At 36.6% G+C, this 20,119-nt stretch overlaps 1 long non-coding RNA gene across 1 annotated transcript; it reads right to left on the reverse strand.

Moving 5' to 3' along the window:
- Positions 1-2,035: 2,035 nt before the first annotated feature.
- On the reverse strand, positions 2,036-18,250 carry LOC103879822. The gene is made up of 3 exons (XR_002518757.2): positions 16,548-18,250; positions 10,139-10,317; positions 2,036-3,163 (listed from the first exon to the last, which is right to left on the reverse strand). It is a non-coding gene; the product is annotated as an uncharacterized LOC103879822 (long non-coding RNA).
- Positions 18,251-20,119: the final 1,869 nt, after the last annotated feature.

The following is a 20,119-nucleotide window of genomic DNA, read 5'->3' on the forward strand; positions in this document are numbered from 1 at the left end:
CCTCTCTCACCACTCCTATTCAACATAGTATTGGAAGTTCTGGCTAGGGCAATCAAGCAAGAGAAAGAAATAAAGGGTATTCGGTTAGGAAAAGAAGAAGTCAAATTGTCCCTGTTTGCAGATGACATGACTGTATATTTAGAAAACCCCATTGTCTCAGCCAAAAATCTCTTTAAGCTGCTAAGCAACTAGAGCAAAGTCTCAGGATACAAAATTAATGTGCAAAAATCACAAGCATTCTTATACACCAGTAACAGACAAACAGCGAGCCAAATCATGAATGAACTCCCATTCACAATAGCTTCAAAGAGAATAAAATACCTAGGAATCCAACTTACAAGGGATGTATAGGACCTCTTCGAGTAGAACTACAAACCACTGCTCAGTGAAATAAAAGAGGACACAAACAAATGGAAGAACATACCATGCTCATGGATAGGAAGAATCAATATCGTGAAAATGGCCATGCTGCCCAAGGTAATTTATAGATTCAATGACATCCCCATTAAGCTACCAATGACTTTCTTCACAGAATTGGAAAAAACTGCTTTAAAGTTCATATGGAACCAAAAAAGAGCCTGCATTGCCAAGACAATTCTAAGCCAAAAGAACAAAGCTGGAGGCATCACGCTACCTGACTTCAAACTATACTACAAGGCTACAGTAACCAAAACAATGTGATACTGGTACCAAAACAGAGATATAGACCAATGGTACAGAACAGAGCCCTCAGAAATAATACCACACATCTACAGCCATCTGATCTTTGACAAACCTGAGAGAAACAAGAAATGGGGAAAGGATTCCCTATTTAATAAATGGTGCTGGGAAAATTGGCTAGCCATAAGTAGAAAGCTGAAACTGGACCCTTTCCTTACTCCTTATATGAAAATTAGTTCAAGATGGATTAGAGACTTAAATGTTAGACCTAAAACCATAAAAACCCTAGAAGAAAACCTAGGTAATACCATTCAGGACATAGGCATGTGCAAGGACTTCATGTCTAAAACACCAAAAGCAACGGCAACAAAAGCCAAAATTGACAAATGGGATCTAATTAAACTAAAGAGCTTCTGCACAGCAAAAGAAACTACCATCAGAGTGAACAGGCAACCTACAGAATGGGAGAAAGTTTTTGCAATCTACTCATCTGACAAAGGGCTAATATCCAGAACCTACAAAGAACTCAACCAAATTTACAAGAAAAAAAACAAACAACCCCATCAAAAAGTGGGCAAAGGATATGAACAGACACTTCTCAAAAGAAGATTTTCATAGAGCCAACAGACACATGAAAAAATGCTCATCATCACTCGCCATCAGAGAAATGCAAATCAAAACCACGGTGAGATACCATCTCACACCAGTTAGAATGGAAATCATTAAAAAATCAGGAAACAACAGGTGCTGGAGAGGATGTGGAGAAATAGGAACACTTTTATACTGTTGGTGGGACTGTAAACTAGTTCAACCATTGGGGAAAACAATGTTGATTGTTTGTGGTGATTCCTCAAGGATCTAGAACTAGAAATACCATTTGTCCCAGCCATCCCATTGCTGGGGATATACCCAAAGGATTATAAATCATGCTGCTATAAAGACACATGCACACGTATGTTTATTGGGGCACTATTCACAATAGCAAAGACTTGGAATCAACCCAAATGTCTATCAGTGACAGACTGGATTAAGAAAATGTGGCACATATACACCATGGAATACTATGCAGCCATAAAAAAGGATGAGTTTGTGTCCTTTGTAGGGACATAGATGCAGCTGGAAACCATCATTCTCAGCAAACTACCGCAAGAACAGAAAACCAAATACCGCATGTTCTCACTCATAGGTAGGAATTGAACAATGAGAACACTTGGACACAGGAAGGGGATCATCACACACCAGGTCCTATTGTGGCGAGGGGGGAGGGGGGAAGGATAACATTAGGAGATATACCTAATGTAAATGACGAGTTAATTGGTGCAGCACACCAACATGGCGCATGTATACATATGTAACAAAGCTGCATGTTGTGCACATGTACCCTAGAACTTAAAGTATAATAATAAAAAAAAAGTATGGGTAGCTAGAGGCAAACAGTTGCATTCTTTTGAGTCTTTGATCAGCCTTTCTCTGATACACTAACGTGAGAGGGGTATAGAGGAATAGTCACTTATGCCTTAGCTTAGCTCAGTGAGTCTGCATTTTTATATAAGATAAAATAGACAACAGGGCAGGGGAAGCAATCGGACATGCATTTGTCTCAGTTGAGCAGAGGGATGACTTTGAGTCCTCTCCCTCTTCCCACACCTGTGAAGATAAGTTGTCAATTTACATTGCCAGGTGAAATTCAACAGAATAAAATGGGAGACAGGTTTGCCTGACACAGTGCCCAGCCTGACTTTTTCCTTTGACATAGTGATTCAGGGGTCCTGAGATTTATCTTCCTTTCACTATATAAAGAAGAGCTAGATAATGCAGCCAAAATAAATAAATAAATAAGTACAAGAAAAAGACAAAACTGTCTCATAAAGCCATGACAAACAATTAAGTAGTATAGCTTATTCTGCTTTATCTAATTTTGCAAAATTTTTTAGAATAAAATTTTAAATTTTTATGATTGTTTTTCAGATATTGGATTAATCTGTCTTTATAATGTTCATGCTTAATTTTCTTGTTGCCTCAAAATACTCAGATTCATGTATACGTCATATTTCTTTTACACACTTCAATTGCTGGTGGATTGTTAAAATGACTGGTTGGAGAAAAAGATAAATATTTTAAAAATATAAAAATAAATAAATAAACAAAGTACTTAGTTCTATTCTCACTGCAATTATATCAATCTCTCACAGTTCCTTTCTATTATGACAAGAATAGTTTTGGAAAAATAAACAAAATAATTTTCTGGGAATATATAAATACTCTATCACAATTACAGCTGGAAACTGAAGATATTTCATTTCATATCCCAAAACATCATGTCTTTGTTATATAAACAGACCTCTTCATTGCAATGTAAATATTTTTGGTCCACAACAGTTGACCATGGGGGACCACCAGAGACAGCAAATATTTTTCAGTCTTAAATTACTTGCCTTAAAAAGAAGACATGTGGGACCATAGATTCCAAACTTTGGGCAGAGGTTGCACGAGACAGTGATTCCTGAGAAGGGAAACAAATACAGTGAGAGCATTCCTAGGCTGCAGTGCAAAGTCCCACAGTTTCCATGAGCTGAGACGAGAGGTTAGAGTTCAGCAATACTGAGGCACATAGAAACTGGAGGGCAGGGTATCAGAGACAAGAGCAACCCAGAGATAGAGAGTTCTAGATGCTTCACATCTCCAAAAACTGATCAGCTCATATGTATGAGGAAACTACATGAGGCCAGAAAACAAAAAGAAAACCTAAAAAGAGTTTGGCAGAACAGTTGCTGGGGCTGACAGAGGGCTGAGAAGAACTTGTGATTCTGTCCGCTAGATCAGAAAGAAATCTAACACCAGAAATATTGAATGGGGTCTGTGGCAGGGTAGGGCCTTCTAGCTCAATCTAAGAAGTCCTACGACAACCCTCAAAAGGGTTCAAACTGTTCCCAAATGACTTGCTGAGTCCCAAAACAAAGTGTAACATGATTTAAAGATACAGAAAAGAATTCATCACTTAGCAAAGTGAAATTCATAAGGGTTGGTTCCCAATGAAACATTACTAAGCATGCATTTAAAAAATGAACGATTCCATCAAAAACTGGGCTAAAGACGTGAATAGACGATTCTCAAAAGAAGATATGCAAAGCAAATGACCAACAAACATATGAAAAAATGCTCAACATCACGAATGATCAGGGAAATGTAAATTAAACCACAATGCAATGCCGCCTTACTCCTGCAAGAATGATTATAATAAAAAAATAAAAATAATAGGTGTTGGCATGGATGCAGTGAAAAGGGAATACTTCTTCACTGCTGGTTGGAATGTAAACTAATAAAACCAGTGTGGAAAACAGTGTGAAGATTCCTTAAAGAACTAAAAGTACAACTACAGTTTGATCCAACAATCCCTCTACTGAGTATTGACTCAGAAGAAAAGAAGTCATTATATGAATAAGATACTTGCACACGCATGTTTATAGCAGCACAATTCACTATTGCAAAAGTATGGAACTGGGCCAAATGACCATCAATCAACAAGTGGATAAAGAAAATTGTGATATATATAGATATCTATATAGGTATATATATATGTATATATAGATATCTATATAGGTATATAGATATATATAGATATCTATAGTTACATATATATAGTTACATTTATATCTATATCTATCTATAGATAGATAGAGCTATAGATAGATAGAACAATGGAATACTACTCACCCATAAAAAGGAATAAATTAATGGCATTTGCATCAAATCTGGAAGGAACTGGAGACTATTATTCTAAGTGAAGTAACTCAGGAATGGAAAACCAAGCATCGTAAGTTCACACTCTTACACGGGAACTAAGCTATGAGGATGCAAAGTATAAGAATGATACAATTCACTTTGGGGACTCGGGGGAAAGGGAGGGAGGGGGTGAGAGATAAATGACTACAAATTGGGTTCAGCGTATACTGCTTGGATGATGGGTGCACCAAAATCTCACAAATCACCACTAAAGAACTTACTCATGTCATCAAATACCACCTGTTCCTGAAGAAACCTATGAAAAAAAAGTATTAAACAACTTGCTATCAGATCCAAAACAAGCAGGAAATTACAATTAATAAAAAATCCATATACCAGATATGCAGTATCGTTGAAACAATACACTAGAACATTAAAAATCAGCTGTTTCAAATACGTTTAGGAAAGCAGAGCAAAATATGAGCATAATAAAGAAATACATGGACGATAAATTGAAGACCCAAATTCAACTTTAAGAAAGGAAAACTAAAATGTTCAAGATTGCAAACACAGAATGGGATTAATAGTAGATTAGACACTATGGAATGAAAGATTGATGAACTTGAACACATAGCAATAGAAACTATCAAAAATGAAAAACAGAAAGTCTTTGATCTGAGTGTATTAGTCAGGGTTCTCTAGAGGGACAGAGCTAACAGTTAATACTATTAAGTAGTATTAATTCACACAATCACAAGTCCCACAGTAGGCTGTCTGCAAACTGAGGAGCAAGGAAGCCAATCTGAGTCCCAAAGCTGAACAAGTTGGAGTCTGATGTTTGAGGGCAGGAAGCATCCAGCACAGAAGAAAGATGTAGGCTGGGAGGCTAAGTCAGTCTCACCTTTTTACGCTTCTCTGTCTGCTTTATATTCTAGCCACGCTGGCAGCTGATTAGATGGTGCCCACCCAGATTAAAGGTGGGTCTCCCTTTCACAGCACAATGACTCAAATGTTAATCTCCTTTGGCAACATCTTCACAGAAACACTCAGGATCAATACTTTGCATCCTTCAGTCCAATCAAGTTGACACTCAGTATTGACCATCATACTGTGAGATAATATTACATGGTGTAATTTATGTTTCCTTGTAGACCCAAACTGGGGGTCAGAGGAACGTGAAAAGTAATTCAGGTAATATTGGCTGAAAATTTCTTAATTGTATTAAGACTACAAAACCACAAGTCTAAGATGTTCAACAAAACAGAAATGTTGATGGCAACTGAGAGACCTCGGTGCTTATCTTCTTGGTTTAAAAGAATTTAAAGAGACACACAGCAGTAGAAAAGGGCAAAAATCAGTTTCTTGGAAAAGAAAACACTCTGAAAGCCAAGTGTAAAAGTGAAAGTACCCTCTGAAAGACAAGTTAGAGATGACTGATTGAGAGTCAGCAAAGACTGGCACTAGGGAGACCCCCTTTATCGGAGTCTTACCTGATTATTCCTAAGGGAGTAATAGGTGTTACTGGTAAGCATGCTGTGGGTGGTCCTCTGGGTGCACATGGACAGTAGCTGTATGTGCTTGTTCACACATTGCGTGGCTCATTAGCATCGTCAATCTCCACCCAGGGGTGTGTCTTCATTATTATAATGAGCAAAGAGTCAGTTTGAGGACAAGAAAAACCAAAATGTGCATTCTCCCTACAGGAGATAGATAGTAGCAGAAGTCCCTACTGAGATAGTTCTGCATAGATGAACTTGACCACAATGCCTGTGCTGGGGCTCTGGGTGTTGACAGTGCTATGGACATGGTTGCCACATCCCAAGGACGTGGTTATTTCCTTGACTACCTATCCTGCCTCAGAGAAAAAAAATGCAAAGAAATCACAAAAAGATATAATACATTGCTGATAAGAGTGATTAAGAGAAAGACCCTAGAGTAACCAGAGAAAAATAATACCTTACATCCACAAGAATGAAGAAAAAAATAACTTCAGGATCTTACAAAATAGAAAGTGAGAAAATAAGAGAATGAGCTCTCTAAAGTGTGGAAGATAAAACAAATCAATGAAAGTGTGCTTCAAAAATGAGACAAAATAAGTACTTTGTTTGAGACAAGCATGAAGAGAGAATTTTTAACAGAATGAATGACAATAACCGTGGAAGGAAGTTTGGTGGGTGAAAGAAAATATTCCAGCTGAGCACTTTAAAGAAAAGACAGAAGAACGTGAAAAATAGTAAAATGGGGTAAATTAGAAGACATTTTTCTCATTTTCAATTTATTTCACAAGTACCTATTGAAGCAAAAAGTAATACAGTGTTTAGCAGAATTTATGGCATATCTGGAAATAAAATATGTGACACAAAATCATAAAATCAAGGAATCAAAGCATAACGTTGTTAAGTTCCTATATTATACTTGTAATGGCATAACATAATTAAAAGTAGGCCTTCTTTGAGTAAAAATCTATATTTCAACTCCTAGAAGTTTCACTAAAAAAAATAAAAGAAACAATGTATAACTATAATAACTATACATAATAGTAGATGGTGAAAATAAAAATATTCTAATAATAAAAAAGACAAAGAAAAGAGTAAAACAAAAGTAATAAACAGGACATGAATATTCACGTTGAGTATTTCCCAAAGCTTAATAGTAATTAAAAAAATAAATGCTCTAACACTGAGTTAAAAAGACAGATTTTCAGATTGGATGTAAAAGCATCTCCCAACTGTATATATGTTAACTAATTTGATGTAGTAATTATTTTACAACATATAAGTGCATCAAATCATTACATTGTGCATCTGAAATATATGCAATTTTTATGTGTTCATTATACCTCAGTAAAGCTGGAAAAATAATTTTTAAAACTTTTTTTTAATAAAAAACAAAAATATATGCAGAGGTACAATGGGCAGAATTCTGAAGAATCCAAACCGAGGATTCCTATACCTTAGCAATTCAATTAAACACTAATCTATGTAATGCTGAAGGAACTTTGCAAATATAATTAAGCATCTAGACTTTGAAATAGAAACGTCATTTTGGATTATGCTAGTGGATCCAATTTAATCACCTGAGCTCTTAGAGGCACTTTCTTTAGCTGGAGTCAGATATACAATTGGCCAGGGAAGCCAAGGGGAGAGTCAAAGATTCGATTCTCAGTGCTGGCTTTGAGGTTGGAGGAAGACGGTTGTAGGCCAAGGGTGTGGGTGGACTTGAGGATCTGAAAATGAGTTCTCATTGCAATCCAGCAAGAAACAAGGACCTCCGCACTATCACAAAATACAAATACTTAGGCTATTGTTCTGAATTTCATATAAACATGGACTTATGAGAGTGATGATGTTTTGTGTCACAATCATGAAAAATTTATCTTAACTTTTACACATTGCCACTTTTAACCAATAATAGAAAAGTGAATGTAATCTTTAAGTTAGTGGATCAAGGAGTGTATCAAGCAAAGAAGTAAACATTTTAAATGTTGAAATTGATAGCATACAACATGAATGTGTTAGGATACATTTAAAAATCTGTGTATTGTAACTTCATGACTTTTTTGGCTTATGGATAAAATAGGCATTCATTATGGTAACTGCAGCATTTGAAAAACGCAGCCTTCAGAGGTAATTTCAGTTAACTTAGTTTGTGTGTTTGGGAAGCCCTAGTCACCTATTCCAGCATTATGTTTAATCTGGAGACAATAAGCCAAAATTGACCCAGTGTTTTTTTTTTCTCTCTAACTCCCCAGTACACCCAGTACATAATAATTATTTTATAAATCATTTCCAGTTATAGTCTTATCAGAAATAAAATACATTGCATCTAGTTATCTTTTAAAGATAATTTGAATGGCTTCATTATCCTGTATATACAACTTATCAAACCTATCTTGTACATCAGTATGCACTTCAACACCAGCAAAGCTTGCATAAACAAGAGCTTTATGAGTCTTAAATGATAATTACCACAATCTAATGAATTGCATAAATCATGTATAATGAAGAGAAATAAGCAAGCACTCTGATATGTGCACATTAATAACTTAGGTTTTTCAAAAGCTGTGAGTAATTTAATTTAGATGGTATGTCCACAGACAGTAACAACTTGAATTTTATTTGTGAAATAATTAGTGGTAAATCTAAAGGGATACAACTTATCTACTGGCAATACATTAAACTGAAAAATGAAGATTAATTTTGTCTTTGATGTAATTTCCATCTGATAATATCTCATGATTTGAAAGTCAGTGTAAAGAGGGAAATATGAAAATTGATTTAAGTTCATTCTGACAAACCTAGAATTTATTCCAAAATATGAATTAGCATGCTTTGCAGTTCCAAGTAATTTGTGATATGCTATAATTTTTAGTGATCCTCTCACTGAAGTGCTAATTGGAATTGTATTTTTATATATTTATGAGTAAAGATAGAGGTTCATAACTTCTCTTCTATCTGTAACATCTTAATTTGGGTTACAAAAATACATTATTCAATCTTGAGGTTCTTTATTGGTTAAAAGGATATTCATTCAGGTAACAAAAAACTGAAACTGGCGAAAAACTTCTTTCTTCTTCCAGTAACAGGCTTTATCTTTGCTAATACATTTTTTATAAGCATTTTATTTTCCTTAACTTTATCTAACCATCATCTTCTTTTCTGCAATTAAGTTTGAAAGCTGAATTGTTTCCAATCTATTAAGCTTCCAGTTACTTCCTTCTTTGAAAGATAAACAATATATTAGAGTGGGATGGTCTCAAATTTGAAATCTATGCATTTATCATCTGTTGGTTTATTCAACAACATTTACCACATCCTATGGTAAAAATGGTGTGTTATTATGATGAAGATACAACTAAGGACATAACAGCCAATAATGAAAAATGATTATATCAATACATATTGTATTATAATAATTGTTAGATGATAATCATACATTAGCATATATTATCGATTATGTAAAATAATTACTATATCAGTAGTATATATAATTGTAATTAATTATATAATATTTGCCATAAATAATTACTAATAATCAATACTTTATTGTAAATGTTGTTTTGGGAATGATTTATGCCTACAACAGTATTGAAAGATGAGTCATACCCTGCCTAGGCCATTGAGATTTTATTCACTAAGGAGTTTTCCAATTAAGTCAATTGGCAATTGGCAAAACCAACAGTATAAATGGAATCCAGTGTCATTTAAAAAATGGAACGTACCGCTGGGCACAGTGGCTCACATCTGTAATCTCAGCATTTTGGGAGACTAAGGCGGTTGGATCACCTGAGGTCAGGAGTTCAAGATCAGCCTGGCCAACATGGTGAAACCCTGTTTCTACTAAAAATAGAAAAAATTAGCTGGGCGTGGTGGCGTGTACCTGTAATCCCAGCTACTCTGGTGGCTGAGGCAGGAGAATCGCTTGAACCCGGATGGTGGAGGTTGCAGTGAGCAGAGATCATGCCAGCACTCCAGCCTGGGTGACAAAGTGAGACTCTGTCTCACAAAAAGTAAAATAAAATAAAAAATAAAAATGGAAGATACCATGCCTCTCATTACAAGTGCACATGGACATAAAACCAACAGCAAAATAGCAACAAACTTTAGGACTTCATGGCCTTCAGAAGTAACACTGAATAATGCAGTAGGGTGGAAGGAAGGGAATACCTGAGAAAGAACAGCCAGTTTATGGACAACCATATTAAAGAGTGAAAAATGATTACCATTTTAAAAAAGTGCTGCTGTTCATGACTTACCTTCATAAGTCAGCCTACTTGTAGAGGTAAACCAGTTAGGCTTAAAAACAGGAAATGAATAGACACATTTTGATACTTGGAGTTCAATGAAAATATGTATTCTTACAGTATTCTTCTCCAGAAGTGCTTTTTACGACATCATTGCTGGTACCAACTTATTGACTGCAATTTTATTCAAGCTGAAAGGCATTAGAATACATATTAATTTTATTTCGTATTTTTATTGTTTTTCCATAAAATAATTTACCAATTTGAAACTATAATTGACTTTATTGATAAGTTTTAGGTGAGCAGCATCTTTTTAAAATTTTAGTCTTTTCATGGGGAGAGCTCCAGGGCCACTTCTCTTTGATCACTCTTTCTCCAGATGTGTCAAAATCAATGCCTATCACTCCAATTTGTAAAACTCGTATATTCTACTAAGTATATGGAATAAACCTCTGTGAAAAGAAAAACAGTAAACAAATTCAATTTAAAAGAGTTTAATTGAGCAAAGAATGGTTTGTGAAATAGGCAGCCCCAAAGCCGAATAGGTTCAGGGAAATTTCAGCCTGCTTAGTGGTCAGAGATTTATGGACAGGGAAAGGAAAGTGAGGTACATAAAAGTGAGATGCAGAAACAGCTGTGTTCGTTACAGCTGTGTTTGCCATATTGGAACAAGATTTGAAGAATTGGCCACCTTTGGCTGACATTTGGTGGTTGGCGCAAGAGTAGATTGGCTAAAGATTTAACTAATCATGCCTGTTAAATAACATTTCAATAAAAACTTTGAAACAATGAGGCAAGGAGGGCTTTCAAGTTGGCAAATACATCGAAGTGCTAGGAAGGTGGCATACTCCAACTCCATGGAGATCGAATGACCTGTCCACACCTTCCCTTAACCTCTTCATCTTGCTGTACTTTGATCTTTCACAATGACCTGTAATGGTAAGGACAGCATTTTCCTGTATTCTGTGAGTCATTATAGCAAATTGCCAAATCTGAGAGAAGATCATGAGAACCTCTGAATTTGTACTCAGCAGATTACTTAGCCTGGGCACACATTTGTGGTTAGTGTCTGAAGTGGATCAGTTTTGTGTGACTGAGCTGTTAATTTTGGGGATCTGTACTAACTCCAGGGAGTTAAGTGTCAGAATTTAACTGAATTGTAAGACAACCAAATGGTGTCAGGGAATTGCGGAATTGCTTGGAAGACCACAGAGACATGGACAAGAAAGCTGGGATGCAGTGACAGAGCAGTAGGTAAGATTACATACATAGATTAAGAAAATTAACTGCATAGAAAATATTTAATAAAATATTAAAATATAAAAAATATTCAAAATATTCTTAATAAGGGCAGCATTTATTTGGAAAAATAATCTGTCAGAATCAGAAATACTGATCCCATGTGGTTTGCCAAGGAGTTTCACTGAGCTCCATTTGGAAGGGTATATGAGAAACCAAAGAAAGCAAAGATGACAGCTTTTCCCTACATGTGGTAGAGAAGAAAAAGAAAGCGTTTAGGGAGCAGTTCAAGGTTTTCAAAAGTCAGCAGTGTCTACATTAAAGAAGACTGGGATGGAAAGGGAACATCAGAGGAAGCAGATGTGGGGACAGTGCTCCTGGAATACAGATGGGAGTGAGGGATTCAATCCTTTTGCGATTGAAGTTCTAGGAAATTCGAAATTGAGAGAAAAAGTTTTAGGAGAGAAAGGATTATAAAACTCTAGGCAGGGAGGCTATCGAGGACACAGAGTTCGGAAGTTCCAGCAACAGCCATAAATAAAAAATATCTGAATGCGACTTCCAACTGAGACGAATGTGGAGACCAGAGACAATTCCATCTTGAGGGAAGGGACACACAGATGCTTGGAATCCTGGACCAGAAGGGAGTGCACGTTATTGTGTTGAAATGTGAAAGACGCTTTGGTTTCTTTGTGAGGTTGGGGAGTTACAGAGCTAATATAAAACACACAAGGCTAAGAGTGATTCCAGAACAAAACATAAGCCCTGATATTAAAAGACATAGAAAATGTGTTTCATCAAATCTCCATCCAATTTAGCACCATGATGCAAGAAAAAAGGGATGAAAAGGGAACATAGAAACTAGATAATATAGAAATATTATGTGGGTTAGTAATAAAAAGAAGTCACAAAAGAGCATTCATTATGAAGAATTACTAAGTTTTCAAGAAAACTGGACTGTTTAAGATGCCATTTTCTGAGAGTAAAAATGTTTGTTTTGGTAAATGCCCATAATACCGTAATTAATATAATAGAAACCTATTAGTTGGTGATTTTTCCCCACTTTGTTTTAAGTGAGAAGTTAAGAGGCCCTGAGCATTAATAGAGCATCATTCTGGCAAAACTGAAAGCTATAATTTCATAGGTTGTGTTTTATTTTGTCTATCTTTACACTTCCCTAGAAAAATATGCACAGAAAAATAACAAACACATACACATCAAAAACAACAATTAAATTTCAGTTAAATGCTGGGTAGCAAGGGAAGACAAAATCCAAACTCCAAACAAATGTCTTAATAAGATATATCTTCCTGCGAGTAATTAGAAAAAGAAAAAATGAAGAAAGGGATTTTTTAAGAAGGTAATTTCTTCAAGACAGTACAGGTAAATTGAGTTATTTCTATTAATAGAGTATATTCTTAACCATGTTAAGTGAGTCAGGGAACTAAATTTGATGACAACTTTACATGATATTTTCTGGAATAACTCCAGACAGCTCTTATTTTACACTCCACACACCTCTTCCCTTTTGCTTGCAGTGGTTTCACTAGAAGAGCTGAGAAGAACAAGAGAAAGATGTAACAAAAGGGAAGGAAACAAAGTTAACTGAAAGAGAAGAAAAAAAAGTTTGAAAATATATAAACAATTTTCTGGATATCTGTTTTTAAATCTTTGATTGAACCTATACCCATTTTTGACTTTGTGACTGTGCAATGAAGCAACAGTGAGAATACATTGACGAAGTGCTCATGGTGAATGATGTCGATATTTTAGAAGCAAAAGGGAACAAGGTGTTTCAGCAAATCTTTAAAAACTGGTATTTTGTATCTTTATTATGTGTGTGCTGTAATAAAAAGATGAGTGCAAACTATTCTAAGGTATTGACAAATCAGTTAAAAATCCATTCCAACAATGCCTACCCCAGTTCTGTTATAAATTCCTTTAGTTTAGTTTTTCTTCTGCAAGCAAGCATTTCCTCAGAATAAGAAATTACATGAATTATAACTGTGTATATAAAGAGAAGCATATGCATAAAAATCCTACAAAAAAATTTTAATAAAAATTTGTAAATATATAATTTGATATATCCAAGCTGTGTGTGAAAATTTTATTTACCAGATGAGAAGTTGAGGCACACCACAGACATCTGAATAATTCATTAACATTTATAAAGGTTCTATTCAGGTGGCCTGACTTCCAGCCCCATTCTCTTCCACTACAAATACTGTGACTATACATTGAATGTAAGCCAGTCAAGCTCTTTAAAAATTTTGGACACAGTTTGCAAGAGGTATTGTTAATTTCCTACACAACTTCATTGCTCAAAGCGAAGCCTTCTGTCTGTTCTTTGCTTCTGTATTTGGCTAACAGTTTCTAGCACTTGGCACTCAGCAGTCACGGTGGGCTCCCACCCGTGAAGACAACCAGAAAATCAAACATTCAGTTGTCTTATCCACACCTCCAATCTATCTCCCTTTGATGGCAGTCACAGCCTGCCTGGAGCGGCCGCTGCCAAGAGCCCGGCTTCGCTGGGGGAGGCGTCACAGGGGCTGAGTGTTCCAGCCAGCTGCTGCAGGGAAAAGGCGGGAGCCCTGCCCACTTCCAAGCTGGAGGGGCGGCAGCCCCACACTTCCAGGCACAGCTGCAGCCTCCCAACCCCAGCTGCAGACATGGGCATTCCTGTGCTCTCGGGGACCCAGGAATCCCCCCTGCCCCAGCAGGCTTGAGAGTGCCTCCTTCTGCTACCTGGACTCTCCCTGCTCCCAGCACCCACTCAGATTTCAGAGCAAAGTTGAAGCCGAGCCCGGATGCTGTCATGACCCAACTGGGTGTGTGCATGCTCAGGGAGGCTCTGACAAGTCAGACTTCTGCCGCCTCAGTCCCCTCTGGGCTTTGGGCACTGACAAGTACAGGAGAGAGGTCACCCCTCCATACAAACCTGCAGGCACCCCTCCATACAAACAGCCTGGGCTCCATAGATGACATATAGATGGTGACAGGAAGCAGACAGGCTCCTGGGCAGAAAAAGGCAGGTCCCTGTTGAAGGCCCACCGTCAAGCCAGGGAGGGCCTGAAGCATGAGGGCTGGACTGCCAGTTCTGCAGACCAGAGTGAGAACTTATGGTGCTTTCTCTGGGTCCACCTATGGGGGTGCATGGACCAATCAGCACAAACTTCCTCTCCTCCGAAGCTCATACAAACCCTGGACTCAGCTGGACTCAGGCAGATGATGGATGGGAAGACCTGCCTGTGGATAGGAGCTACCCACTCCAGGTCTCCTTCCCGCTGAGGGCTACAGGGCTACAGAGACAGTAAGGTGACCTGCCTGTGGATAGGAGCTACCTGCTCTGGGTCTCCTCTCCACGGAGAGCTGCACTCATTGCGATGACCGGCCTGTGGATGGGAGGTATCCAGTTCAGCTCTCCTGAGAGCTGTACTATTGCTCAATAAAGCACCTCTTTGCCTCACTCATCCCCCAGTTGTCTGCATATTTAATTCTTCCTAAGAACTGGGGACCTAATGAATGGTGGGACTGAAAGAGCTGTAACACAAACTGCTGAAACACGCCCACCCCCCACCCACCCACCACTCACGTCTTGCAAGCAAGGACAAGAGAGAGGGAGAGAAGAGGTGCAGCCTTTCAGGGAGCCCAGACCTAGGAGCTCCCCAGGCCAGGGCTATGACACCCTCTTGGGGGTTCTGCAGTTCCTGGAGTCTCCAAGCTTCCAGGCACCACCGCGTTCCCAGGTGTCCAGTGGAAGCCACTTGCAGTAGGCCTGGTTCAGCGGCAGCCTCACAGGAACTGGTGCCTATGCTATCACCTGGAGCTGCCTACCCCACTGCAGCTGGTGTGCCTGGCTGTGAACAACATCCAGACACCATGCTCACTCACTCATGCATCCCTTGCTGCTCCATGCCTGGCTCACCCTTGGCAGGGCTGGGATCCAGCCTGGTAGCGCAAGCTGAGAGCAGATTGCAGGCCAAGTAGGCAGAACAAGTCCAGCTGGCCTGAGCAAAACCCTGGCAAAGGTACCACCAGCCACAAAGGCTTCTGGCTGGCAAAATGACACCCCAAGGATCCCATCACACCTTCCTATTTTCTCTGCAATATTTTGAAACAAATGATATTCTTGACATTTAAAAAGTAAGATTATATTTTACTAAAGGCCCTTCCCTTCACATAGTATCATATTTTTATTCTCATCTAAGTATTGAATAGATGAAATAAATTTGAAGTGAACAGGGAAATTGCAGACATAGGAAAACTGCTATCACAAACACCTATACACACACACACACACACACACACATATCACAGGAGATGAGGTCCCTTCATTTGTAGCCTCATTACAAAACTAAATAAATAAATAAAGTGAACCTTCTCTTCTGAATAAGTTTTGCAGTAAGAGTTGTATAAAAGGTAAATTTTTGGTTTAGTTTCCTTAGGCTAGAAATTACTATTCAAATCATTTTCATAGTAAAATAACATGCAAACTTAGGTTAATGGTGATAGCATTTGGTATATGAGAAAGTGTTACAGGATTCCTTAAACAATACAATTTCAAGCGAGGCTGGTAAAATATAAAGCATGAAAATGGAATTTTTATTAGGATGTTGAAGAAAATAGAATTCTGTTATTTTATGTTTAGCTTTTCACCATAATAAATTATTTCACTAACTGGTAGTAGTTAGTAGAATAATAAAGCTGGCAGGGTTTTTGAAAATAATATATTAGAAGCATCATGTTTGTTTCTATTCTCATGCATGACTAGCAAAAGAAAAGGGTCTGTCTACAGTCAACAAAGATGAACAAATAGCTTCCTGTAAGTTTCAGATCTATTTCCCTTGAATAGCTCAACACACAGACACCAAAAAAAAAAAAAAAAAAAAAAAATAGCAAAAAAAAAAAAAGTCAACCCTATTCATGGGTTGTTCTTTTCCCCTTTAACTTCTTTCAAATACATAAGGAGCATTCTTGTGGGATTCATTCAATTAAATTTTACACACATTTTCATTTACCTATACAATATTAAATAGAATTTTTCAGCAGAAAATAAGTTGCAAACAATAAACAGCATACTTATTAACTATGAAAAAATAAAATGCCACATTTGTCCAGCGAGTAAGCACTTTCTATACTTGAAAACATTGATCCAGTAATTCAAATATTTATTGATACTTACTGCATCCCAGAAACTGGAACATAATTGATACACTTCTTGTTCTCCTGAAGTTTACAATCTAAGCCAACTAAACACAGTGGATTTCCAAATGTGCATTAAAAGTTCAAGAACTGGGTCTCTGGTAGAGTCAGCTTCTAAAATATTAAAAATAAAATACTGAATTCAGAGATCTGTAAAGTGTTTATGGTTAACTTTTACATTAAAACATTGAACATTAATCTTAAAGTCACAAGTGAGCACATACATTACACAATGTTGTCCAAGAACATGTTTCTGGTTTTTTTTTTCTTTCTAGAAATAATTTATTTTTATGTTATTTCATGGTTTCCTTTATACTTCTGGCTTTTACAATTTGTTTTAAAAATTTATCTTTATTAACGAACAATGTAACAAATGTTCTGTAATTTCTTCTAACATTTTATCGCTTTATTTTTATAATATTTAAAATATTGAACCACATATGATTTATTAATAAGTATGATGATTAGTCTTATGTGTCCTGAATGGGCTTCAGGGTGCCCAGATATTTGTTCAAACATTATTCTGGGTGTTTCTGTGAAGGTGTCTTTGAATAAGATTGACATTTAAGTTGATAGACTGAGAAAAATCAGAATGCATTCCCTAATGGAGGCAAGCTTCATCCAGTCAGTTGCAAGCCTGACTGGAACATAAAAGCTGACCCTCCCTTGAGCAAGAGAGGATTCAGACTCAAACATCAGGACAGGAACCAGACCATCAACCCTCCTGGTCTAAGGCTGTGCCATTGCATCTCTTGGGTCTTCAGCTTGTCAGCTCACTTTGTAGAGCCTGGAACTTTTCAACCTCCATAATCATGTGAGCCAATTCCTTATAAGAACTCTCTGTCTCCCTCTTTTTGTCTCTCTCTCTCTCTGTCTCTCTCTCTGTCTTTGTGTGTGTGTGTGTGTGCGCTGTTTCTCTAGAGAACCCTAATACATATGTGATTTTGACGATATTATTTTCTACTTTAATGAACCACTATTTCCTCTCTCTAAACTGGATGTCATTTTTATGACATATTAAGTTCCCACGTGGATCTGTCTTCAGAACATTTTATTCTTGTTTACTGGTCTATTTGTCTTTTTCTGAACTCATGATATGTTTTTATAGACTATTTTTACGATAAAGTTTAAACCTATTTAATATAGTCCCTTAATTCTTATATTAAATATAATTAGCAAATCACATATATTTACTCTTCTATATATATTTTGAAATCAGCCAGTTTCTATTTTAAAGTATTATGTCAAGTTAAGTACTTGAATTGTTGGTGAGTATCCTTCTTCCTGATATTACTGATAGCAATTTTAACATTTCACTATTTAAAGTGGTGTATTGAAACAGGAGGCAACATGAATGTGCTCCCATTGACTAAAAGCTAATGACCTAATAATATGAGCAAAACATAACTTCCATAATATTGCATTTTAGACATAAAGATACAATAGATATTCATAAGCCCAAACTGATATTAATAAATACTTAAATAAAGAAAGAAATGGGGGATAAATGACTCATATTCCTTAAAAGTGAATACTAAATAATGCCTATAGAATTTATGAGTAAAATAGAACATCACTTTTTTAAACCTCAGTGACAATTGCTTCACGTAAAAAACTAACTATGGGGGCCAGGCGCGGTGGCTCAAGCCTGTAATCCCAGCACTTTGGGAGGCCAAGGCGGGTGGATCACGAGGTCAGGAGATCGAGACCATCCTGGCTAACACGGTGAAACCCCGTCTCTACTAAAAATACAAAAAACTAGCCGGGTGTGGTGGCGGCACCTGTAGTCCCAGCTACTCGGGAGGCTGAGGCAGGAGAATGGCGTAAACCCGGGAGGCGGAGCTTGCAGTAAGCTGAGATCCCGCCACTGCACTCCAGCCTGGGCGACAGAGTGAGACTCCGTCTCAAAAAAAAAAAATAAAAAATTAAAAAAAAAATCTAACTATGACTTCTAAAACTGGTGGTTGAATCTTGAATAAACAGGTTATTTATATAGCCTCTAAGTAAAAAGTCCAAAATATTTATTAATATAATGGCCTTAACATATGTCTTTGCTATTCCTTAGCCAACCTTAGTAACTAAAGCAAAATACTCAGAAGAAAAAAATGGTAAATTTATAGTAGAGAAACCTGGGAGAGACATCATAGCCAAGTAATAATAAGTCATGATGATATTAGGTATCTCGTAATACGATTTAATCAGAAGAGCACTTCATATCCATAGTACCATTGCCTTAAATTCCAGTCTAACCATGAAAAACGATTGGATAATCAAAATAAAGGACACTTTATAAACTGAGTCATCAGTAGTCTTCAGAACTGTCCAATCATAGACACACAAACACACACACATACAAATCACTGAAAACTGTCGTAGGTTGGAAGAGACAATAAGTAAATAAATATGACTGATATAGCAAATGTATAAGTACAAATTTTAAAAATCTAAAATATTAATATGACAGAAATGTAAAGGCATTAAATCAAAAACTAAGCTGATTAATAAAAAGCAATCTTGGTCACAAGCCTGACCTTCACTCTAACATTAATATTGCCAGACATTTAAAATTTATACATTTGAATGATAGTTAAAATTTACATAAGCAATATATAAATTTGAGGCACTTTAATATGAGATTACTTTTGATTCTATTTTGTTTTAGACATTTTCTAAAATAGATTATTATTTATTATGTTACTTTAAAAATAATAAAATTATTCTCAAAGTAATTTATGTTTTTGGAAATTGTATTTAGATTTTCAGAATTATTCACAAGTCATAAGAAATGTTTATACTTGTAAGCATTATTCTAAGGTTTTCTGAAAGGTCAAATCTAATTATAATAAAGAACAATTTGAGAAAAATACAATCATGAGACATAAAAAAATGATTTTTCTAACTTATACTCACAGCAAAATAAGTTAGAGATAGCTAAATCCTTTCGTTATAAAAATTAAATGAAATAAAATACAAGTCCACCCGAAGTACCGAATGATATAAGCGTATTATACGATCCTGATGCTGGGTAAATTCTTATCTGAATTAAAGCATGATGTAAAAATAGAAAATAAGATTTTTAAAAGTATATAATTAAAAAGACATATTTCACTTGCAAAATTAATCATTATACTTCCTTTTAAATTATGCATAGACTAATAGCAAACAATTCAACAAAAAGGCCTAAAATAATTATACTTTTATTTACAGTTTTTGAGACAGAGTCTCACTCTGTCAACCAGGCTGGAGTGGTGTGGCATGATTATAATTTACTGCAGCCTCATACTCTTGGGCTCATGTAATCCTCCTGCTTTAGCCTCCCAAGCAGCTGGAACCACAGGTGTGCACCACCACACCTGGCTAATTTTTAATTTTTATTTTCTTAGAGATGGGGTCTTGCTACATTTCCCAGGCTAGTATTGAACTCCTGGCCTCAAGCAATTCTCTTCCCTTGGCCTCCCAAAGTCTGGGATCACAGGCCTGAACCACTGCAATGGGCCAAAAATAAATAATCCATAATATGAAACAAACACAGTAAAAACAGCTAAATACCAA

Source organism: Papio anubis, chromosome 19, assembly GCF_008728515.1.
Source record: "Papio anubis isolate 15944 chromosome 19, Panubis1.0, whole genome shotgun sequence".
NCBI lineage: Eukaryota > Metazoa > Chordata > Mammalia > Primates > Cercopithecidae > Papio > Papio anubis.